The 7619-nt window shown below is 35.4% G+C and overlaps 1 pseudogene; it reads right to left on the reverse strand.

The window, feature by feature from the left end:
- Window positions 1–6844: 6844 nt before the first annotated feature.
- On the reverse strand, window positions 6845–6934 carry LOC112298203 (small nucleolar RNA U3; annotated as a pseudogene).
- Window positions 6935–7619: the final 685 nt, after the last annotated feature.

Genomic DNA, 7619 nt, shown 5'->3' on the forward strand with positions numbered 1-7619 from the left:
CTACACTAACTGGAGTGCTCCCGAGACAAACACTGTGCCTCACACTCTTGTGCCAGTTCTGGTGTTCATTAGCATATCCAGAAATGCATGAAAGATTCTAGTCCCAAGTCTGCCAACCATCAGATACGTAACTTTTAAGTTTATCCACATGTCAATTGTCCATAAATAAATAAACAAGTAAATGGAATATATGCACAATCTTGTCTTCATACAGCAAAACTGTCATAATAGTATTTTCATTCTTGGCTGTAAGAACTAGCGAAATATCATCCATTAATTATATTAAACAATGAAAATTCTGCTTTCTAGAAAAGGCCCAATAGACTTTTCTCAGTCTAAAGTTTTTATGTTTGTTTGTACTTTAAAATAAAAACATCTGCTATCATTTATTCTCTACCAAGTGTAGCTGATGACCATATAATGAAACAGTAGCTAATTAATATGAATCAACACAATTAGAAATAGTCAATAATTATAATTGAAATGGCTTGAACATTTTGGTAATCATGAGCATTTATGAGTTTATAGTATTGTTAAAACTTGATGTGATGGCTTAGTTTCTTTACCCTAAATTCTGCCACTTACTGTGAAAGACAAGGAACTCCCTTAGAAATTCTGAACCTTTGTAAAATGAAGAAATAATGCTACCACCCTTGTTTTGTATTGAACCCAGCACATGGGATTCTGTATGTGCATACTTAGAAATACGTCAGTATAAATAGGACAAGCTAGAATATATGAATCATCACACTGACTAAAGACACTTTAAGTAGGTCCAAAAAATAACAAACTTTCCTTAAGTATGTAGATGATAGCTATGATTGAATAGGCTGTAGCACACTGAAGTTGCCACTAAACACAAGGAGAAGAGCCAGGTAAAATACACTAAAGAACTGTTTGAAGTCATCCAGAACTATTTAGGTATTTAAGGAACAACATCAGGAGACCAAGATCCTGGAGAAATAGAAGCCATAAAAAGAAGAGCCCAACTTTCTGTCAAACTTTATCCCATATGGAATTTGCCAAATCTTAGTGCTGGGTAAGCAGCTGAAAAACCAGGCAGAGGACAACTAGTTGCCAAGAACCAGAAAAGTGAGCAGAACTTTGGAAATCTGACAGTGTTGGAGAAGAGAATTCCCAAGGCAGGCAGGACTTGTGAGGCCAACATCCAAATGCGCGGGGAATTGCTGAGAAGTGAGACAAATCCTCTTTCTCTCTCTTTTTTTTCTCATAACATGTATTGAATTCTTAGGTGCTTGGAGAAAGAGACTATGAAACTGAAAAATGCTTGCAAATTAACACAGTCATCATAAGTCTCTTTATGAAGAGGAGACAAAAATGAGAGTTCTTGACCAATGAGAAGGGCCTTTAGTAGTCACTCATGGGTTGTCAGCTGAGATCTCTAAGAGGTAACTTAAGGAGCTGCTGTGAGCAGAGGTACATAAATCTTCCCCAAAGTGGCACCACATCCTCAAATTAGTTCATTCCCTGATTAAATACAGTGACCCGCTCCCTCACAGGTTGCGTAAGACAGGACAGGATCGATTCAATCTGAAAGAAGGGAGTTCTACTTCATGGATCTAAATGTTTCATCTACACTATTTAGCCTGCAGTGAAAAAAAAAAAAACCTATTCATACCCCTTCAAAAGAAAGTAACAGGAAAACCATCAATAACATCAAATCTCAGATGACCCATATTTAACTGTGACATCAGATATAGATTTATGATTAATGCATCCAAGAGCCATAGATAACAATAGGAAGAATTTTACCAAAGAACAGTTATCTAATGGAAAAGAACAAATGGAAATTCTTGAGTTAAAAAAGTAATAATGGAACTAATGACTCAACAGATAAAGTTATCCACAGATTGGACAAAGCTGAAAGGTGATTAAAATGATGGCTACTAATTACCAAGGGAGTAAAAGACCTGTACTCAGAAAACTACACAACGCTGAAGGAAAACACAAGCAAATGGAAGCATGTACCATGTTCATGATTAAAAGAATTAACATCAGCAAGTTGTCCCTACAACCCATAGCAATATATAGATTCAATGCAATCCCTATTAAAGTATCAATGACGTATTTCACAGATATAGAACCGACATTTCAAAAATTTGTATGGAACCATAAACAACCCCAAATAGCTGCAGCAATTTTGAGAAAAAAGAACAAAGTAGGAGGGATCACAATACCTGGTATCAAACTATATTACAAGGTCACTGTAATCAAAAATCCTGGTACTGGCATAAGAACAGACACACAGACCAATGAAACAGAATAGAGAGCCCAGAAATAAACCCAAGTCTCTATGGTCAATTAATATTTGACAAAGGGGGCAGAAGCATAAAATAGAGCAAAAATAGCCTCTTCGATAAATGGTGTTGGCAGAGTTGGACAGCTACATGCAAAAAAATGAAACTTGATCAACAACTTACACCATACACAAAAATAAATTCAAGGTGGATAAAACACAAATGTAAGTTGTGACACCATAAAAGTCCTAGAGGAAAACATAAGCAGGAAAATCTCAGATATTCCACACAACAATATTTTCACTGATATATCCCCTAGAACAAGAGATATAAAGGAAAGAATAAACAAATGGGACTTCATCAAAATAAAAAGCTTCTGCATGGCTAAAGAAAACAGCATTAAAATGAAAAGAGAACCAACTGAATGGGAAAACATATTTGCCAATGATACCTTCGACAAGCATTTGATCTCCAAAATATATAAAGAACTCATATGACTCCACTCTAGGAAGACAAACAACCCAATTAAAAAATGGGCAAAGGACTTGAACAGACACTTCTCCAAGGAAGACATACAGAGGGCCCAGAGACATATGGAAAGATGCTCAGCATCACTAGCGATCAGAGAGATGCAAATTAAAACCACAGTGATATACCACTTCACACTGGTAAGAGTGGCCAAATCACCAAACAACAAGTGTTAGAGAGGGTGTGGAGAAAAGGGAACCCTGGTGCACTGTTGGTGGGAATGTAGATTGGTGCAACCACTGTGGAAAACAGTATGGAATTTCCTCAGAAAACTAAAAATGGAACTGCCTTTTGATCTGGCAATTTCTCTGCTGGGATTATACCCTAAGAGCCCTGAAACACCAATCCAAAAGAACCTATGCACCCCAATGTTCATAGCAGCACAATTTACAATAGCCAAGTGCTGGAAGCAACCCAAGTGTCCATCAGCAAATGAATGGATCAAAAAACTATGGGGAAAAGGCAGACAACTGTACTTCAACAACAACAACAACAACAACAACAAAACTGGTACATTTACACAATTGAATACTATGCAGCAGAAAGAAAGAAGGAGCTCTTACCCTTTGTGACAGCATGAATGGAACTGGAGAGCATTATTATGCTAGGTGAAATAAACCAGGCAGTGAAAGACAAATACCATATGATCTCACCTTTAAGTGGAACCTAATCAACACAGCAAACAAGCAGGCCCAATATAACCAGAGACCTTGAAATTAAGAACAATCTGCAGTAACCAGAGAGGAGGCGGGAGGGGATAATGGTGGGAGGGGATAATGGGGGAAGAAGGGGGAAGGGTTTCAGGATCAACTATAAAGGACTCATGGACAAAACCAAGTGGGGATGGAATCAAGAGAAGGAGGTGGGGATGGCTGGGGTTGGGGTGGGGAGTGGTGGAGGGTAAATGCAGACAACTGTAGTTGAACAACAATAAAACAACTTTTAAAAAGAAGAAAAATAGATAAATAAAATGCATCTAAATTAAAAAAAGACTAAAAAAAGAGGTGAGTAAAAAGAATCTCTGCTGAAGGTGAAACACCTGTGGAAAGCATAGAAGAAAGTGGAAGGAGGCATATGGGACACAGTAAAGATAAATAAAATACATGCAATTGGAGACACAGAAGGAAAGAGAAGATAGAGGAAGAAGCAATATTATGAGATAATATTTAAGATTCCCCCAACTGACAGAGACCTAAGCTATGCTAGCAAAAAATATTATGAATCCAAAGCAAGTTAAATGAAGAAATTCAGACGTCAGCATGTCGCAGTAAAACTTGAAAGAGAAGACAAATGAAAAAGTCTTGGAAGCAGAGAGGTGAAAGGACATTGAGGTTGAGAACTGCCTTTTAAACAGAAACAAAGGAGTGGCAATTCAATGGAATGGCATCTTTAAAGAAAACAACTGATTCCCCCAGTAGGATAATTTAGAAAGTGAAAATATCCTTTGGAAATAAAAATGACGATTCCACTCAAACAAAAAGTAAAGAAATTACTTTCAGCATTCCCACACTTAAATAGAAACACTAAAAGGGAATCCTTCAGACAGAGAAGTAATCAAAGTTGGAAGCTAAGAGATGCATGAGGGAATGAAAGCTCTAGAAAAACGACTTATATGTGTAGATATTGATTTTATAAAACAATAATATTAATATATTGGGATGTATTAAATTTATGTGTAGTTAAAATGCATGACAAAATATACAATAAGAGGGAGGGGAATGTAGAGAATAAATATATTTTAAGGTCGTTGTATTTCCAGGAAAAAGAAATAATTTATTTCTGACTATAATAAATCAAAATTCCATATTGTAATCACCAAAGTCATTGTAATGAATGTATAATTCAAAAGCTAATTAAAAGAAAATGCATCAATATTGAAATAATTCACCCACAAGGGAAGAAGAAAGAACATAAAATGGGTGGGACAAATAGAACAAAATAGTAAAAACTAAATATAAAACCAAATATGTCAAATAACACATTTAGTATAGGTTGACACAGTGCTGCAATTAAAATAGGCTAGTAACACTGGATTTTAAAAAATGATCACATTTACTGCTAAAGGCACTTTAAATATGGTGACACAGAAAGGCTAAAAGTGAAAGATTGGGAAAAGATACATCACACCAAAAGAAAGCTAGCATGTCAGTAATGGAAACAGACTTACTGATAAGAAATGTAAGGAGAGAGTTAGCAAATTTCATAATCACATAAGGGTCAATGCGCTAAAAAATAACATTATTACATTCACATGAACCTAACAGCAGGGATCCAAGATATATAAGATAAATACTATCAGAATTACATGAAAAATGACAAATCTAAAATAGTGAAAGATTCCAACGGACCGCTCCCAATAACTCAGAGCACAAGCAGACAAAAACAAGTCAGTAAGTATACAGAGAATATAAACATTATGATAAAGGTAAGGGCCTGGTTACATAAATAGACCACTGCCACCAACAATGACATTTTCAAGTACATATAGAACCTGCATTATTGAATTATGAAAATTTTGTCATGTGCACTTGAAATGTTTGTATATCCAGTTGTTATTTGAAAACTAAGAAATGCAGCTAAAAATCCATAAGCCAGTAAGGAAATATGAATGAAGTTGCAAAAGACTTTAAACAAATTAATAGTAGAATACTACATGTGAAAGTTTGTGATAAATCTGTGCTTAAAAAACTTTATATCATAAAATTCATACATTCAAAAATGTTTATAATTATCCATCATATTTAATATGTATTATATCATGTTAAAGATAGTGCAAATTAAAGAAAAGTAGGAAAAACAAGAGCAAAATTATAAAATAGAAAGCAAATATATGATCTAAAATATCAACTTTTTTTCTGGAAGTAATTATAATTTTACTTATTTAATATTTTGTTAAGTATTCTTGGCATATTCTAATAAAATTTTCAGCCTCCTCTAACAGTTCCATAAAAGAATGTTGAAAAATTAATATAATCATCTTTATTATTAATTACTTTCTTTGTATTTCTCATTTATATTTAAGTTAAGGCCTTTTAATGATAGCCTTTGGGAAGATCATGCTCCCTCTGATATTTAACTTCAAATAGTAAAGGGAGTTTCCAAAGCGTCTCCTGTAAATTGTGCTGTGGTTCTGTTTGGGATTGAGAACACTGACTAGAAACGTGACAAGACCACTCTGTTTCCGAGAAAGAAACACGAGACGTCCTTTCAAACTGACGTCAGGCGCTGCAGCGACCCCACCTTTCTGATTTCCCGCCATCGTCCTTGACGGGTGCTAATCCATCATAATCAATCATGGTACCCTTTCCTGTCGATTCCTAAACCCTTTTTAGCCCAGCAATCCGAGTATCCACTTTCAATTTTTCCAAGTTGATATGTAAGATGGAACTTACCTGTCACTTTCTAGTGGCGGTGTACCATGTCACATATTCATTATACGTGTCTGAGACGACAGGATTTTCTATAATTCTAAGACGTACCCTTAAGGAATTAAACTTCCTTTATTCTGTCTCTGAATTCTAATGCAATCTTAATGTTTATAGGGAATATTTCGGGTAAGTTACCATGATTCTCTGTTTTTTCTATGTAACAAATCACTCCAAACTTCATGAGACAGCCGTTACCCTAGTTGCTTATGATTCTGTGGATCAGCCGTACCTTACTTCTGGTATGGCATTATTTCTGACATAGGACAGCTTGTACTCCGTTGGTGGCTCAGCTGGAGCTAGATCGTCTAGGATGGCCTTCTTCACCCATCTGGCATCTGGCAGGGTCATTGTTCTAGTGGGTTTCAGTCAGGGCAGGTTGCTTCTGCCACACACGTGAGATCCTCTCCTGGGCCAGCCTTCTCTACATGGTGGTCTTAAGTTTCCAAGAAGTAAGGTAGAAAAAACCAATGTCAAGCCATTTCCAGACTTTTGCTTGTTTTATATTTATGAATGTCCTCTGGTCAAAGTCCCAGGGCTAAAACCAGATTACAGGATTGGAAAAATAGACTCTATCTCTCAGTGCGAGGAGCTGCGAAATATTGTAACCATGTTTTATTCAATACACTACCTTCCCCTGAATTTCTAAGGATTATAGAATGAAATTGTTATAATCCCCTACTTTTAACAAACTATAGAAATGATCCCTGAAAGTATAGTCCTTAATCCCCCACTTTTAAATATAACCTAAATTGGCTCACATTTAATCCAATAACTCTTGTTCAAATCCTAAATTTAGGATTTTTCCCTTTTGTCAAATAAATACACACACACACAGACACACGAGCCAGCCTTCCAAAGGTCCAGAGTCACATTCTCTAATGAGTGTGCATTATTATTTATTCCTGCCCTATTATTTACATTTGCTAAGTCAGATCTTGCTTTCTCTCGTCCACAATAGAGAGCTACAATATAGACCCAGTTTAAAACTTAATTCTGTCCATGGGTTTCTATTACCGTATAATTTTTACTCTAAGAGTTGGAAATCCTGGTAAAACTAATGCTATAATCACCTCAGGCTGACATGCATTGCTGGTATTCATTTGGTCATTTAATTTACCATGCCAGGCACAGATAGGTAAATATAACTAAGAAGAATGTGTATGTTTTCCAAATTGGTTACACAAAGAGTTAAACAAAATACTTTTTTCAAAGTAGGTGCTTTATAAAGATTACCAAATGCTAATTTATAAAATATTTATTTAGAAAAATGAAGAAAAGTAAAATTTGTTTCCCTGTATACTTTTTATATGTAGTTATCTCATTTTTTAAAAATCTGACATTTATTTTTTAAAATATTTTATTTGTTTATTTTTAGAGAGAAGGGAAGGGAGGGAGAAAGAGAGAA

The sequence above is a fragment of the Desmodus rotundus genome, chromosome 5, assembly GCF_022682495.2.
Source record: "Desmodus rotundus isolate HL8 chromosome 5, HLdesRot8A.1, whole genome shotgun sequence".
Classification (NCBI taxonomy): Eukaryota; Metazoa; Chordata; class Mammalia; order Chiroptera; family Phyllostomidae; genus Desmodus; species Desmodus rotundus.